This window comes from Schistocerca nitens, chromosome 2 (genome assembly GCF_023898315.1).
Source record: "Schistocerca nitens isolate TAMUIC-IGC-003100 chromosome 2, iqSchNite1.1, whole genome shotgun sequence".
In the NCBI taxonomy this organism is placed as follows: Eukaryota; Metazoa; Arthropoda; class Insecta; order Orthoptera; family Acrididae; genus Schistocerca; species Schistocerca nitens.
Genome location: NC_064615.1, coordinates 855,049,697 through 855,067,955, shown reverse-complemented (window position 1 = coordinate 855,067,955; position 18,259 = coordinate 855,049,697).

Below are 18,259 nucleotides of genomic sequence, written 5' to 3'. Positions count from 1 at the left end.
GATTGTAATATTTGCTCTCTAAATTGAAAAACGCACAGTGTGTTCGCAGAGCGGAGCATTCCATGCGTTCGGCGCTACGTCCTTTCTATTGTTTACTCTGGAGTTTCTGCTACATCTACAGAAGTTAAATTAATTTTTATTTTGACGAATAACCCTCATTCTTTATTCGCTCTGATTTTGTTCCCGGCCGTGGAAACCATTGAAGATCTGAGAAATGTTAATGTTCCGAATGCAAATTTAACTCACAGTGATGTATAAACATCAACGAGAGAAGTAAGTTTATTATTTCTGGCTAGTGTACAAAGACAAAAGGTGGATATGATACGACGTAGCGATGGGTGCTCAAGAACTTTTAATGAGCGCATGTTATACGATACATGAAGTCATATTTATTTGGTATTGCTCGTTGCGCTTCCGTAACTAAATAGTGAAGGAAGTTTCTCATCTTGTTTGGCGTAACGTCTGGCTGAGAGTATGGTTCAAAAACAAAAATAAGCCACTTCAGATTTAAAATTTGAGAACGGTAGTGATCGGCATTTTATCGAATATCTACCCTTTTTATAGTCATTATCTTCATTAGTATTCTTATGACTACGTAAGTTACTCATCTAGCATTGCAGGTAACCTCCGTTGTTCTAAAATAGTGGGAAACTTCATTACGTATTGTTATTTACGCCCTACGCCTCCAAAACCCACGGAAGTGCGTTTCTTTTTTCTAGTGCTCTCTTTTGAGAATTCGTCTTCTATTAGAGTACGTGAAAAGAAAATGATGCTGCTAATATTTTCCTTTTCTATACATAAAATAATCATTGCCTTACTAAATTTTTCTTTCTGTCTGTTGTATGTTACTATACTCACCAATAAAGTTTAACTATCGATATAAGAGCGATAAAAATTGGTGTCAGATTGAAAAGTTTTGCCAGACAGTGATTCGACCACGGAGAATACATTTACGGAAGTGCACTTGAGTCACCCGATCGCCCTTGTTATAATAGCTCAAACCTTAAATTTTGTCAGTTTTCCACCACTCCACTTAAACTACCAAGTCGTCCGGACATCACGTTCACATACTAGACGATATGGTTTAATTAAATAGCTGTATACACATATTGTTCAACATCTACGGCTTAGATTGTGTGGTTGATTATATCCATTCTCCCACTGATACTTGTCTCACTATATTCCTATGGGTAAATCAGTTCCCACAAAATAGTGACCGTTATAGTATTACTTGTGAGGACAACATGGCTCATGGATAGAAATATTTGTCATAATCTCCATTATTTTAAAAGGCTATTTTTTTATGAGTGGGTGCGTAGCGTATAACTTACTTTGCCCTGGAAATAACAGCCGAAAGACTAAGTACTTATTTAAAATATAGTTCTATTGTCCACCCTGGCTTCCAGCTAATCACTATAATTTCTACCATTATCAGCTTCTCCATTTCTCAGTGCGTACTGCTAAACTCGAAAATTTACACCGTCACGACTTGTGGGTGAACACAAGTCTACATTTGCCTTTTAAATACGTAAGATGAGCAAGAGCAAGATTCCACATTTATCAAAGCTTTAAAATAACATTTCTGCCGTTGTTAAGCAGAAAGACTCACAATACGTAGCAAAAACGTTACCCTACCTATGAAGATTCGACAGGGTCTAGTTTACAGCTGTTCAAAATATCTGCTGATCGCAATTGCACATCTGATCGCATTTATCGATATGTGCTGGGGACAAGATAGAGTACTGGTAAGAATGGTTCCCGAGAAAAGTGCTCTTCGTAAACGTGTCCCCTAGTTAAGCGGTTCCTGGTCTCCTCTGGTCGTTCCAGTCTTCCATCAGTCTACCTCCTCCTTTCTCTGCCCATCTCCTCGTGCCCCTCTCCCTATCCACCTGCTCTTCCCCTCCTCTCCGCCCATCTGCTTCTCCCTACCTCTTTCTATGTATGCATTCCATTTACCATCTACCATCTATCTGTGAATCTCCTCGTACCCCTCCCCGTGTCCATCTCCTCGTCACCTTGTCTGTGTACATCTGATTCTCCCACTTCGTTCTGTGTAGCTCATCCTTTTTCCTCCCTCTGTTCATTTTCTCGTCACCATGTTCACCTTCTCCTCCCCCTACCTGTGTTCATCTCCTTCGTGCCCCTTTCTGTCGATCTCGTCCTTCTCACCTGTTCCCACCGTCACCAAACCATCACCCCTATCCTAATAGCAGGCTGGTGGTTCTACCTCCTCCCCCCCCCCTCACAGTATTTCTTTACAGATAGTAAGCATTATGTGAACCAAGTATGGTCGAAATCGCCCGTGTCACATATATTTTATATATGGTATACACATGCCACAAATATCTTACATATAGTTAACATATTTCACTCATGTTTGTACAAATATTGCACCTGTATCTGCGACGAATTTCTCCCTGTAGTTTCGTTTTCACATAGCTCAATCTTTATGACGCTATAACTCCTTAACAATGTGCCATGCAATATTATATTTTTACGGGTGTATTCAATGGTGTATTTGAATAGTGTCTGAAAATTATTAATCGTAACTCTATTCGCAAAACATTTTGCAACGTCATGCATGGTACGGTTGTTTTCACACATCTTAGTGTTTGTGATGAAACATCCCCTGAATTATCCGGCGTAGAATGATACAATTTTTTTAAGTACATTGATATAGTTTTGTTGGTGCATTCAGCAGTATATGCCAATACTAAACGTGAAATGTGTTGCGAACAGAGTTACTAGTAAAGAAGTACTAAATTAAAACGTCAATGCTGATGCGGAAGTTTTGCTGCAAGAACAGCAAAGAAATAGTAGACTATACACGTTTTTCATTTCACCATTTTGTGAGAGTTGTCAGCGAGAAAAAGTTTCATTAATGTTTGACATCATGTGTAAAGAAAGTTGCTCTCATTGTCAAATATAGTTGAATAAAGTCAGGGTATTAACTTGTCGTAGGGCACATTTCCTTTTCATGCCCACCTCTTAGTTAAGTATGTAGTTCTTAACCCCAAAGAGGTTATTTCCAGACAGTAAGTGATGTGTGTACCAAGTTTGATTGAAGTCAGTCCAGTGGTTTAGGAGGGGCTGTGTCAGATAAATACGTACACACATACATTTTTTTATAATATTTATGGATATATATTCCATATTGCACGCACTAATACGTTCTTGCTTATTGTGACACATTGTAACCTCCCTGGAGAATTTTGAAAGGACAATATTTAAATGTGAATAGACATCGTGCTAAGTGTAACCTCCCGTAATTATTTTTAAATGACATGAATTGAATGAAATTACAAATAGACCCACTGTAGTAAAACTCAATGATAATAACAATGTGCAAAAATATTAAGTCCCCACAAAATTAACGTTAAGATTAACCTGATAAATTGATTCTGGGAGGAAAAGCAAAGGAAATATTATTTCAGTTGTAGTGATTATTTTCTTAAAAGGATTGTTTTGAGAACAAAATTATTATTGGGGCGATTCTTGAACAAATTAATTACAATTAAGATACATTACATTATCAGATGAGCGCAATGCTGCTTCATTACCTTATTTAAAAATACGCCCCGTCCTGAACCTTGACCAGAGGCCCATGTCGACGCCCGCCGACTCCTCACACACAACTGCGACTGTCTCTCGCGCGCAACTACATGCTCTCGCGACTCGCTACGTACAACAACTGCCTCGCAACTGGACTGCAACTACCGACTCCCTACATGCAACTGAACACTCGCGCGATCAAGCGCAGACTAGGAACGATAAATAACTCTCTGGTCAGAGATTCTGTCATGCCTCGCCATCGCTGCTACCGAGTACATACGCGTTTCATACCCCTCCACTGGGGGGGGGCAAAAATTTGGCAGCGATGGTGAGTCATTTGGACTTGCCATGAGCAACAAATTTTTTGTAACTAATTAACTTTTACAATTCACAGAATATTCAGATGTAGAACATGAATTAAATGTGGTGCACATGCTCCAAGTACAAAACATTTCAGACAATGACAATGAGTACAGAACATATGACATAAGTGCACACGCACTGAAAAACTCTTTAGCATTTTCACAACAAAAAATTATGCTGACAAGTGACATAAGTGCACATGCACTGCAGTTCAGAACATATCAGCAAATCAAAATGTATACGTAATGAGTATAAATGGCATAAAGTGCACACGCACTGAAGTTAAGTACAAAACATATTAACAAATGGCAAAAGTGCACACGCACTGTAATACGCTCTAGTATTTTTCTACAATAAACAAACAAATCAAGGAGTGTAATAAAGTGCACATGCACTATAGAAGTCTTTAGTAATTTCAGGACAACTGATCTTATTAACAAATGAAAGGAAAGGCACACGCACTGTATATGACTTTTTCATTTTACAAGAATTAGGAAAGGAATAGGAAGGATTGCGTCATGGTTGTAGCACTTAGGTTGCACGCAGCTGCACTGAAAGTCCATATCTTTCCACAGAAGTACAACACCAAGTGAGACAATCTGAAGTTCTTTTCCCTGAAGTGTTTATCAGCGTAGCCAAGACACTGAAATGTCGTAGTAATATTCCATGTTATCATTTTGGCAGTACATCAGGTACACCAAACAGTGGGACCATAATAACGTCTCCATCGCTCACGGTGGTGGACAGCATGTCGTGTCAACACCACGCTCTTACAAGGCACACCAACGTAGAATTAGTGCAAAAACCAAATATAGTGCTCCATGATCAATAGGATATATAGGACAAATGGATATTGCAGTAATTCAGGGTAGTTAGGTCAGAAGGTGAAGGACATTAAGTCACATACTAGTCTTCACTGAAAATTACATTAGTAGTTTGCGGCATTCATAGTCCAGTTATTGAACATTTCTGTACCATGTACGTAGTATTACAGAATAGTGTTCATTGCTTGGCGTTTTACTGACAACATTGGCACTCATTGCCTAATTATAAATCATAGAAATCATTCGTTTTACAGACAACATTGAAATTCGTTGCTTAATTACAAATCATCAGAAGTCATTCGTTTTACATTGAAATTCGTTGCCTAATTACAAATCATCAGAAGTCATTCGTTTTACAGATAACATTGAAATTCGTTGCTTAATTACAATTCATCAGAAGTAATTCGTTTTACAGATAACATTGAAATTCGTTGCTTAATTACAAATCATCAGAAGTCATTCGTTTTACAGAGAACATTGAAATTGATTGCTTAATTACAAATCATCAGAAGTCATTCGTTTTACAGATAACATTGAAACTGATTGCTTAATTACAAATCATCAGAAGTCATTCGTTTTACAGACAACATTGAAATTGATTGCCTATTTGCAAATCATCAGAAGTCATTCGCTTTACAGAGAACATTTTACAGAGAACAGTAGAATAAAAGTATTATTCACTGAAATTATGCGCATTGTATTTATGTATTCAATTGACATACTATTCAGAGCTGATCAGTATTATTCAGAACTCTCTTAAACGGGTAGCATTATTTGGGACTGGTAATACATTTTTTTGTTAGCAATACATTGCTTTGGGTAATTATAGGGGAAAGCAAGGAAAAAAAATTTGCTTCTGGGTTGTTCCTGTAAATGAAAATGTGTAACGTCATTCGTCATGAGTCAGCTGTAGCAACGTTATGAAACAAGTAGAGTATATGTAGTCACATTCATAAATGATAGACATAACTGGGTAAAAAAATGCAAGTACTAGTACAGGTTTAATAAGTAACAGGTTTAGTAACTAGCATGAAAAGCTTCTCCTGGAAAAAATACAAAATGGATTATTGAGCTGAAAGAAGAAACGCATACTATGCTGAAAAGTAGTGAACTTCGAATTAACAGGTAGTGAAATGTGTATAAAAATATGTGTTCTCTAGCTGTCCTTTCCAAAACCTTCAGTCATCATACCATACGATATAAAACATACTGTCAAAACAAACTGCAACAAATACTTAAATAACTACATAGCATAAATACATAAACTTCAATATCATCCTCATCTGTAAAGAAAAAACTTCATTATCCATCACTTCATTATCCATATTATCATAACTCCATTATTATCATCACCTGTAAAGAAAAACTCCATTATTCATAGCTGCATATTCTTCATCATTATTCTTCATCATTCATTATCATCTGCAAAAAAGTCACTTCATTACTCATTACACAACTATTCCTTATCTCTAGCATATTTCATCACTAAAACTAAGATGTGTAGTTCTGTCTGACAGCCCGCATCAATCGCCGTGTATTCTGAAAGAAAAAAATTAGTTAAGACTGCTATTCTACGATGTGTATAGTATATTCTTGTTAATGCTTGTTAATTCTGATCCATTTACTCTTCCTCATAAGGTTTTTGCATCTTCTTTCGTTTATTCCGTAGGTGAAATTCCCATTTCTGTTTAATTTATTTCTTTTACACGTTATTCGTTTCTGAAAATGATGAACAAAGATTAATGTCTTGCATTCACATCATATACTCACTAAATAATGGCTGGTTTATAGTAACATAATTTGAGCATACAGCATACCATGACAGAAAACGTAATATGTCAAAGACATTGACAGTGTTCAGATGCAAAAATGTACACAGAATATCACAATGCAGCAGTAAAAAAAATGTAAAACAGTCACGATCTTGAATGTCATAGGGCAAAAAAATGTCAAAGTCAACTGGTATTTGTTATATCTTAACCATTTCATAGTGCATACAAACAAAACATGAAAACAATCGTACATACATAAACAAATGATGACAACTTGCCAAGAAAAAATGCGATAATCATCAATAAGTAGTCATGTGAATATAATTGCATAAGTAGTCATAAAATGTGTAAGTTCATCTGGAAAAATGTGCACGGTCTGATGAGTAACGACAAGAAGAGCGACCTTGCCGGGCACTTGCCAAGAAAAAATACGATAATCATCAGTAAGTAGTCATATAAATATAATTGTATAAGTGGTCATAAAATGTGTAAATTCATCTGGAAAATATGCACGGTCTGATGTGTAACGACAAGAAGAGCGACCTGCTAACCTTACCTTGCCGGGCACTTGCCAAGAAAAAATACGATAATCATCAGTAAGTGTTCATGTGAATGTAATTGCATAAGTGGTCATAAAAAATTAGGAAATGGCATTACAGTGTGTTGAACCATAAAGTTTCTTCATTCAATAAAAGGTTTGACGTTCGACACGTGATGGTTTCCTTTCGATTTTCTGGTTCTCAAAGTTTCGACGTGTACAACATTGGGGTGAGGAATGCTGCGAATCCGATATGGACCTGCGTATAGAAGTTCAAATTTACTGCACTTACCCTTTATTCTGCTGGATAAATAGTGTGCACGTCCTAATATCTTCTGTCCAATGTGAAAGTCACGGCGTATGCAAACCTGTTTTTGCTGTCTTCTCCGGCGCTCTGCGGCACGTTTGATGTTGTTCAGTGCAATGTCAATTATTTCATGGTGTCGTAGTCGACGAGATGTAGGAAAGTTTACTAATTCTGTAATTTTGTTAGGTGGTTCAACGTTTTTCAGTATAACAGACGGAGATAGCATAGTGGATTCATTTGGTATGGAATTAATTACATCTTGGAATGAGAATATGTGTGTGTCCCAATCAATATGTCTTTTGTGGCAGTATATTCTACACAGTTTACCAATTTATTTCCTTAATCGTTCACAGGGGTTCGAAGAAGCATGGTACTTGGATACATAGATCGGAGAAATGTTTCTAACTCGTAACATGCGTGTCCATATAGCAGAACGAAATTGTGATCCATTATCGGAAATTACTCTCATCACATGCCCTACATGAAATAGAAAATGTTTTAAAAATGCTTTCGAAACAGTTTTAGCAGTAGCTTTGCGTAACGGAGTGAAAGTAACAAATTTTGAAGTGAGTTCAACAGCGACAAAGATGTAGCAAAAACCTCTGTTAGTTCTCGGAATCGGACCAAAAATGTCTACAGCGGGCATATGTCTTAATTTAACAGGTACAATGGGATATAATGGAGTAATATGTGAAGTGGTGTCTGACTTAGCTTTCTGGCAAATTTTACATGACGCTAAAACTCGTCGTATACGTTTCTCCATGCTGGTTAAATAACAGTTCTGTCTCAATATAAGAAAACATTTTCTAGCTCCGTAATGTGCGTAACTTAAATGAGTGTACCAGATTAATCTGTTAACCAGTTCGTCAGGAATGCATAATAACCAATTATTGCTGTCAGGATGAGAGCGGCGAAATAGAATGTCATTGCGTACAGTGTAATGGTTTCTAATCGTAACATTATTCTTATTTTGCCAAAGGTGTTTAATTTCTTTCCACACATTGTCTTTACTTTGCTCTTTTGCTATGTCCTGTAATGACGACGAAATAAAATTTTCAAATGCAACTTGCTGAATGTACATGACGCTGAAATTTGCTTTGCAGATGTTGGTTGCAATGTCTTGCTGATTATTGCTGAGAGAACGAGATAGTGCGTCTGCTACAACATTTTGTGTGCTGGGAATGTGAACAATTGTGAAATTAAATTCCTGTAAATAAAGCTTCCATCTGCTTAACTTGTCGTGTGTAAATTTTGCCGAAAGTAAGAATTGTATCGCTCTGTGATCTGTGTAGACGGTAGTATGTCTGCCATAAAGAAAGTGCCGAAATCTCGTAAAAGCCCATACAACACATAACGTTTCCAGTTCTGTAACAGAATAATTTCGTTCGGCAGGCGACAGAATGCGACTTGCAAATGCGATGTTTTTAATTACTGTACAACCATCTTCTTCAATTTCCTGAAAAATATGTACGCCTAAAGCTGTGTTGGAACTGTCGGTGGCAATGGAAAAATTTCTGGTAAGATCTGGGTGCCATAAAAGTGGAGCATTCAACAAGGCTTCTTTCAGGTTCATAAATTCAGAGTGTGCTTGCTTATCCCAAGACCAAATAGTGTTTTTACCTGTCAATTGGCATAATCTAGGTGTGTGTAAAGCAGAATGATGAATAAATTTACGAAAAAAGTTAATTAAGCCCAAAAAACTGCGTAGTTGCTTCTTCGTCGTAGGAACAGTAATGTCACGTAGAGCTTGAAGTTTTTGCGGATCAGGCGCAATACCTTCTGCTGAAATTACGTGTCCAAGAAATTTTATAGAAGTTTTACCAAAATGCGCTTTACTGAGATTAACTGTGAGTCCTTGTGCATGAAAAGTTTGCAACAGTTGTTCTAGAATCATATTGTGTTCAGACCAGTTAGCTTCTGCGATAAGAATGTCGTCTACGTACGTCGTGATTCTGTCTTTAAGTTCTGTCGGAAGTATAGTGTTCAAACAGCGAATAAAAGCTGCAGAAGAAATAGTTAAACCGAATGGTAATTTACAAAATTGATAACAGTCGCCAAAACAGAGAAATGCTGTGTACTTTCTGCAATTTGGATGAAGTTGAATTTGCCAAAATCCCGATTTCAAACCTAGTGTGGAATAAATAGCCGTACCATGAAATTTCTGTAGAAGTTCCTCTAATGTCTGTGGTCGATCTGTTTCATTGATAATAATGTCATTGATGTGACGCGAATCAAGTACAAGGCGAAGTGAGCCATCTTTTTTCTTAACAATATGCAGCGGGTTTATGTACGGACTAACTGCCGGTTCAATAATTCCTTGGTCGAGCATATCTTGCAATTCTTTCTTAACTTGTTCTCTATGGATATATGGAATGGGATAATGCTTTGCTTTAAATGTATCGTGCTGTTTAACTTGAAATTCATACATAAAACCGGACATAGTACCAGGAATGTTGTCGGAAACTGGAGCTTGCTGTAAAAGAATTTTGTGTAGTTGCGTGCGTTCGTCGTCTGTATTTGCACTGCTTTGTTTAACTTTGTCAGAAATCATCTGCATTACATCGTAGTCAGCTTCGTCTGGAGTATTATAGTTATGTACGTACGTATCCGTGAACAATGTGGAATTACAGTCTATGTTACGTGATGCAGAAATGACCTGTGTACAATTAATTGTTTCCTCTTCTGCCGATAATGAGTGCTGAAATTCTAAAGCCAATTGCACATTTTCATCCTTCAACATTAAATAGGAATTCTGAAAATCAATAACTGCGTCGTGTTGTACCAGAAAATTCGTACCTAAAATAACGTCTGTTGTCAATAAAGCAACAATCCAAAAATTTTAGTGAAATGTGTGACCTGCAATACAAAATGATAAATGCCTCTGTAATTTAACATCTACTCCTTTTCTCGATACTGCTCCTTTTACTTTCGTTTTGTCTAATGGTAATGTAGGATAGGTATTCTGTTTATTACACTCGTTGAAAGTCTCCTCATTTATAACTGACATAGGTGATCCAGAATCGATTACTGCTGAAAATTTCGATGAACCTATTTTAATTTCGATGACAGGATGTGAAATGGTTTTCTGAACAACTGGTCTTTCCTGTAAAAGAGTGTCTCTGATGTCGTCAAAAGTAATAACATTTTCGTGAACAACATTCTGCGTGTCTAAACTAGTGCTTGTGTTATTGGAAGATGCGACCTGTACAGTATCTAGTCAGATTCTATCTGACGTGTTACTATTATCAGGAGGATGTTGTGGCATTTCTACTATTTGAACTGTTCTATTACTTCTTCCAGACGTATTACGTTCTGGATGATACCTACTGTCGGGTTCATTCACGAGAATATGTTGTTGCTGATCATTTTGTTGCTGGTAAGACCGACTGTTATTATACGTACGCTGATAATTGTGCTCATTGTTTTTACGTCTGTCGTGATAGTCATTCCTATACGGTGCATTGCGATAGGAATTAAAATACTATGTTTTCTCTACGTAGTTGCTTCTTTGCTGCCGTGCGTTACTATTTGTTGTACCAGGGACTATACGTGCACGCGGCGAAACATTAAAGCTTGGTTGACCTTGTAGACTGTATTGTTGGTTAGGTATGCTAACCGGCTGACTTTCATGCTGTTGCGGTGAAAAACATCTATTGTTACTAAAAAAAGCGTTTGCTGTTAATTTTGTACATACTGATGATTAAAATTTTCTCTGATATTAAAGTTCTTGTAGTTGTCATTTCTGGAGCGTCTAATGAAAAATTGTCACTTTCGGTATAACTTGTCTTATCGGGTTTTCATTATACATTCTTAATCCTAGATAGAGCAATAGTTAAAGAGCTGTTTTGATAGATATAAAGGATAGTAGAAGAGAAGGCAGCAGTGCAGAAAACTAAAGATGAAACAGCACTACTACAGCTCGGGGCCCTATGCACGCTACGGCAAATATTCATTAAAGCGTAATGAATCCCCTGAGGTCTTTTACGCGCTGCAAATAAATTTCAGCTTTCGTGTTATAGGCAATGGCGGTAAAAATTCAGAAATAAATTTCTGTATCCATGCTAATTGTTGTTTCTTCATTACAGGCAATGCTATTAAAAATACAAAAATAAATCGACGTATCCAGTTCAAATCGTGTATCTATGCTCTGTCATTATTAAATTCCTTAGACTTTTTTACAAATGCAAATTGCTTATAATCAACGTCCTCGTCACTGAATTTGAGAACACGTTCAGGTTTGTGTGAGAATCTGTTTGTCTGTGTCCTTTCGGATTTCAAGTTGCGTAACTTTTCAGATTTTACGTCGCGTAGCTTTTCGGATTTTAAGTCGCGTAGTCTCTGTAAACTGCTCAAATTGTACGCGCTGCGTGAGTCTGACAAATGTTCGAAAAGTGGCGTCTGCTGTGATGTGTTATTAACTGAAATATTTTCATCTCTGTTACTTCTTGCTGTAAACTTGACAATTTTCTACGCAATGTGTTATTAGACGAATCGATCTCATTGATTGTCTGCTGTAAACTTTGGAATTCAGGTGTTCGGTTAAACAAAATCGGTGCAGTATCGTCTGATTTGCTCTCATTATTACTTTCAATAATATCAATACGACTGGCCAATTCATCACATTTTTCAGTCAGTATTTTTACCTGATCATCGGTTTTAGTGTCAGAGGCATTAATCTGTTTTTGCAATTTACGTGTAGTTTCGTTCAGTTTTTTAACGTCAGCTTTGACGACATCGGAATCCTGTGTTAGTTCTAATTGTTCAAGTCTGTCGGTCACTGTTTGAAAATCTGTTGTGTATGTGTGTTTTCGATTTAAGATCGGAAATTTCGTCACGTAATTCGGTGTTCAACTGTTCGATGGTATTAATTTTGTCCGATACCGTAGCAATATTGCTGTCCACGTATGTTTTTGCTTTCGCGAATAATTTACGTTTGTTTTCTTGTCTTTGTGCTGTGATTGTTTCCATTACTTGACGTTTTACTTTATTTTGATCCTGTATAAATTTGCGGAAACGCGTATCACTGTCATGTATGTGAAGATTAAAACGTTCGTCAATTTGAGAGTTCTGTTGGTCGAATTTCGCGTCTATCTTTGCGTCCATTGTACGCGAAAGTTCTGCTGTCATTAGTTTAAACTCGTCACGTAATTGTGTAGCTTTTTCAGAGCATTGTTTAGCGACTCCGCTAATTTCGTTCCTAAATGTTGCTGTTGCAGCTGTTTGCATTTCCCTTAATTCCTGAGCAACAGACCTAATTTCTTCGCTATTTTTTTTTTGAACAAGCCTCAATTTCCTCGCGTAATTGTTCCTTACAAGGGAACCTCCCAATCGCACCCCCCTCTGATTTAGTTATAAGTTGGGACTGCGGATAGGCCTTGAAAAACTGAACACAGATCAATCGAGAAAACAGGAAGAAGTTGTGTGGAACTATGAAAAAATAAGCAAAATATACAAACTGAGTAGACGATGCGCAAGATAGGGAACACCAAGGATAGTCTAAGCCCATGAGCGCCGTGTTCTCGTGGTTAGCGTGAGCAGCTGCGGAATGAGAAGTCCTTGGTTCAAGTTTTCCCTCGAGTGAAAAGTTTATTTTTTTTATTTTCAGACAATTATTATCTGTCCGTCCGTCCTTCCGATGCGAGGTAACTGCGCCGTAGTATGGGGACGATACACCTAAACGGAAAAATTTGAAAACGTTAAAAACATATGTTTTGACAGAGCACAGGGAAAACTGTGCGACTGTGAAACTGTTGCATTCATTTGTTGCAGTTTATGTGACAAACTCTTATTTTCATCACTTTTTTGGGAGTGATTATCACATCCACAAGAAAACCTAAATCGGGCAAGGTAGCAGAATCTTTTTACCCATTCGCGAAGTGTACAAGTTCGGTGGGTCGACAACATATTCCTGTCATGTGGCGCACATTCCGTCACCAGTGTCGTATAGAATATATCAGACGTGTTTTTCTGTGGAGGAATCGGTTGACCTATGGCCTTGCGATCAAATGTTTTCGGTTCCCATTGGAGAGGCACGTCCTTTCGTCTACTAATCGCACGGTTTTGCGGTGCGGTCGCAAAACACAGACACTAAACTTCTTACAGTGAACAGAGACGTCAATGAACGAACGGACAGATCATAACTTTGCGAAAATAAAAAATTAAAATTTTCAGTCCAGGGTAGACTTGAACCAATAACCTATCGTTCCGCAGCTGTTCACGCTAACCACGGGACCACGGCGCTCATAGGCTTACACCATCCTTGATGTTGCATATCTTGCACATGGACTACTCAGTTTGTATATTTTGTTTATTTTTTTCATAGTTCCACACAACTTCTTCCTGTTTTCTCGATTGATCTATGTTCAGTTTTTCAAGGCCTGTCTACTGTGCCAACTTATAACTAAATCTGAGGAGGGTGCGATGGGGAGGTTCCCTTGTTAGTATCATGGCACTGCGCGGCAACGGCTCTAATTTGTTCACTAAGCTGCCTGGAATTGTTGTTTAATTTTTCATTTAAGTGTTGTTTGAAATTTTCGTTATCTTGTTTGTTCTGTTCTCTAAGTTGTTTGAGATCTTCATTATTATTGTCTAGTTTTTTATTAAAGTGTTGTTTGAGATCTTCACTCTGTTGTTTGTTTGATTCAAGAATTTGTAGCAATAATGCCCTAATTGGATCCGACACAAAATTAGCATTTCTATTCTCTGTGCTGTTTAATGGTGGATCTGGAATTGTCTCGCTTTGTGTAACCATTTGGTTATTCTGAGATTTACAAAAAGGTTTATCATTCGGATGTACACTGTCAGACACTATTTCGGAATTAAATAAAACTGTCGTGCTTTCAGTACACTGTCCATTTTCATTAGAAAAATTCGTCAGTCCGTTACGTGAATTTTCCAAACCGGGTGTGTTAAGCTGGGCAGCACTCATTACAACAGGGCGCCCCGCGTCATCAATTGTCGTCAAATTAACAGAGGAGACAATTGAGTTCGTTAGTTCATCATTAAGATAAAAATCATCATTAGTGGTTGGAACGCACTGATTGTCAGTGAACGCAGGATTGTCATCATTACACTGCGTGTCACAAGTACTATCGGTGAAGTTGTTTAAGTCAGTAATTTCATCCATAATACCTCGAGATACACTATTCACAGTCTTTCGCGGCATTTTTACAGTAGTCAAAATTATTCACAAAAGAAATAAGCACAAATGCAAAAACCAACAAACACAAATACAACAGAGCAACGAATTGCCGATGATATGAGGAAAGAAAGTTACAAAATTAGTAAAAGCGTTGCGCCAAATGCTAATTATATTAAGTAAATAAGAACAAATATCTGACTACTTTTCAGAAGATTCTCAACGAAATACGATCCTGGACCGTATGTCGCCAAGTGTAATCTCCCCGGAGAATTTTGAAAGGACAATATTTAAATGTGAATAGACATCGTGCTAAGTGTAACCTCCCGTAATTATTTTTAAATGATATGAATTGAATGAAATTACAAATACACCCAAATGTTAGCTTCCCACAGTAGTAAAACTCAATGATAATAACAATGTGCAAAAATATTTTATATATGGTATACACATGCCACAATTATCTTACATATAGTTAACATATTTCACTCATGTTTGAACAAATATTGCACCTGTATCTGCGACGAATTTCTCCCTGAAGTTCCGTTTTCACATAGCTCAATCTTTATGACGCTATAACTCCTTAACAATGTGCCATGCAATATTATAGTTTTACGGGTGTATTCAATGGTGTATTTGAATAGTGTCTGAAAGTTATTAATCGTAACTCTATTCGCAAAACATTTTGTAACGTCATGCATGGTACGGTTGTTTTCACACATCTTAGTGTTTGTGATGAAACATCCCCTGAATTATCCGGCGTAGAATGATACAATTTTTTTAAGTACAATGATATAGTTTTGTTGGTACATTCAGCAGTATATGCCAATACTAAACGTGAAATGTGTTGCGAACAGAGTTAGTAGTAAAGAAGTACTAAATTAAAACGTCAATGCTGATGCGGAAGTTTTGCTGCAAGAACAGCAAAGAAATAGTAGACTATACACGTTTTTCATTTCACCATTTTGTGAGAGTTGTCAGCGAGAAAAAGTTTCATTAATGTTTGACATCATGTGTAAAGAAAGTTGCTCTCATTGTCAAATATAGTTGAATAAAGTCAGGGTATTAACTTGTCGTAGGGCACATTTCCTTTTCATGCCCACCTCTTAGTTAAGTATGTAGTTCTTAACCCCAAAGAGGTTATTTCCAGACAGTAAGTGATGTGTGTACCAAGTTTGATTGAAGTCAGTCCAGTGGTTTAGGAGGGGCTGTGTCAGATAAATACGTACACACATACATTTTTTTATAATATTTATGGATATATATTCCATATTGCACGCACTAATACGTTCTTGCTTATTGTGACACATTGTAACCTCCCTGGAGAATTTTGAAAGGACAATATTTAAATGTGAATAGACATCGTGCTAAGTGTAACCTCCCGTAATTATTTTTAAATGATATGAATTGAATGAAATTACAAATAGACCCACTGTAGTAAAACTCAATGATAATAACAATGTGCAAAAATATTAAGTCCCCACAAAATTAACGTTAAGATTAACCTGATAAATTGATTCTGGGAGGAAAAGCAAAGGAAATATTATTTCAGTTGTAGTGATTATTTTCTTAAAAGGATTGTTTTGAGAACAAAATTATTATTGGGGCGATTCTTGAACAAATTAATTACAATTAAGATACATTACATTATCAGATGAGCGCAATGCTGCTTCATTACCTTATTTAAAAATACACCTCGTCCTGAACCTTGACCAGAGGCCCATGTCGACGCCCGCCGACTCCTCACACACAACTGCGACTGTCTCTCGCGCGCAACTACATGCTCTCGCGACTCGCTACGTACAACAACTGCCTCGCAACTGGACTGCAACTACCGACTCCCTACATGCAACTGAACACTCGCGCGGTCAAGCGCAGACTAGCAACGATAAATAACTCTCTGGTCAGAGATTCTGTCATGCCTCGCCATCGCTGCTACCGAGTACATACGCGTTTCAACATACCATAAAATGTGTGTATAATTGTTATTAAAAGTGAAAACTTTAAAAACAACATTTTCATTCATTGAATTTTAAAGCTTTCATCATTTTGTTGAGGCTGTAAGTTGCCATACCACATTAAATTTGTAATTGCTGACTGTCTGCGCCCTTATTGGTAACACTGGTACCGTTCCATTTGATTAAATATTGAGTTAAAATTCGTATACTGCGTAATTCTGTTTGTTTTTTCAACATATTATTCCGTTCTATTTTAGCAAGAGTGCATATTTCCACTGGAATGCACCCATCACTACTCTTTCTTGCTTGTGTGTGACTTTTTAGCGCTTTGGTGGCCTCTGAAATGCTGAGGGCGGTTTCATTCAAATGTTTTGCCACTATGGAATTACTACTCTGTCAGTTTAGTGTGCTCTTTAGCCCTGGTGCTGAAATGTTGCAAATCTCAAGATCCCAATCTTCGACAAGGAATCCACTTTGTTGTTTCTATGGGGATGTAGCGTTGCTCTTGGAGGGGGGGGGGGGGGGGGCAAAAAGAAAAAGAATTGTTTTTTTTTTAATGTCGAAAAAATGAATATTTTGGTGGGCCACTTGGCAACAGAATCAGGGATTGATTACACTATTATAATAACATACGTTGAGCATTAAATACCTGAATAAGAGAAACATTATCATCTCTGTGCATTTTTATATTCGCGATGTAGTCATACCCGGAGCAACACTAAGGGACCAGAAGATTTATGGACTTTAAAAGAAATGCAACACTACACAATAAAAAAATGGGCTCAGTTATTGCATCTAGGGCTAGCCTTACGCTACCATCTGATTTTAGTACAGACAATAAAGGACTCGAATAAGGTGAATGAGATACTTCTATCACATTCCAGCGTAACATTTTCCTGATCTCGCACTTGACAGCTTTGCGTCTCGCATATGGAATGGAATAGCTTGTTCTACAGTAGGTTGAAAGGGGCAGGACATCCATTCGATATTCAAAGCCTTTTATTAGTCCAGGTTTCTTAGAAAATACTTGAACGTAATCTGTTAACAAATTGTAAAGCTCATTCTTCTGTTGTTTGGATAATTCAGTGGACGCACTAGCTTTACCGTATAATTCATTCTGACCGGGAATTAGGTCTTTATACTCATCGTCATTAGCACCTTCAAGATCTGTCATGCCTTCTGTCTGACTGTACTGTTGTCTTTTAGTCCACGGCCGTACTGCTATTTGAAGCACCCCAAAGTTTGTCTTCACCTTGCTTCTTAACAAATTTACAAGTTACTTGTTGCTGACTCGCTACTAGAGTACAGATTCCACACTCGATGTCAATTTTAGCTTTCGTCTACCTCAAGAATTCCATATTCAGGATACATGGCACTGATAGGTTTTTAACAATAAGAAAAATGCAGTTACTGAAGTAGACTCTATCTGAGTTTGAAGCTGAGTCTGAAGATTTAGACGTTGTGTTAGTGGACCAATTGCTCCCTAAACGGTGCAACCTTGAATTGGAAGTGATAAAACTTCGCATACAGAGGATATTTGCTTAAATAAACATAAAGATAACACATTTATATTAGCTCCTGTATCTACAATGGCTGTTACTGGTATGTTGGCAATTGACACTCTTATGGAAGCTTGAACTTGTTCGTCCCATACGTCATCATTGTCTTACGTCTCAGTGTCTGCTACTAGATCATCCCGTAAGTTTGTCTCTTTGTCATACCTAATTGCTTTAATTTCGTGTGGACTAAGGGACAGGGTGCCCTCATTCAGACCTGCAGCATCGTCTAGGAGGCTCAAAGGTGCTGC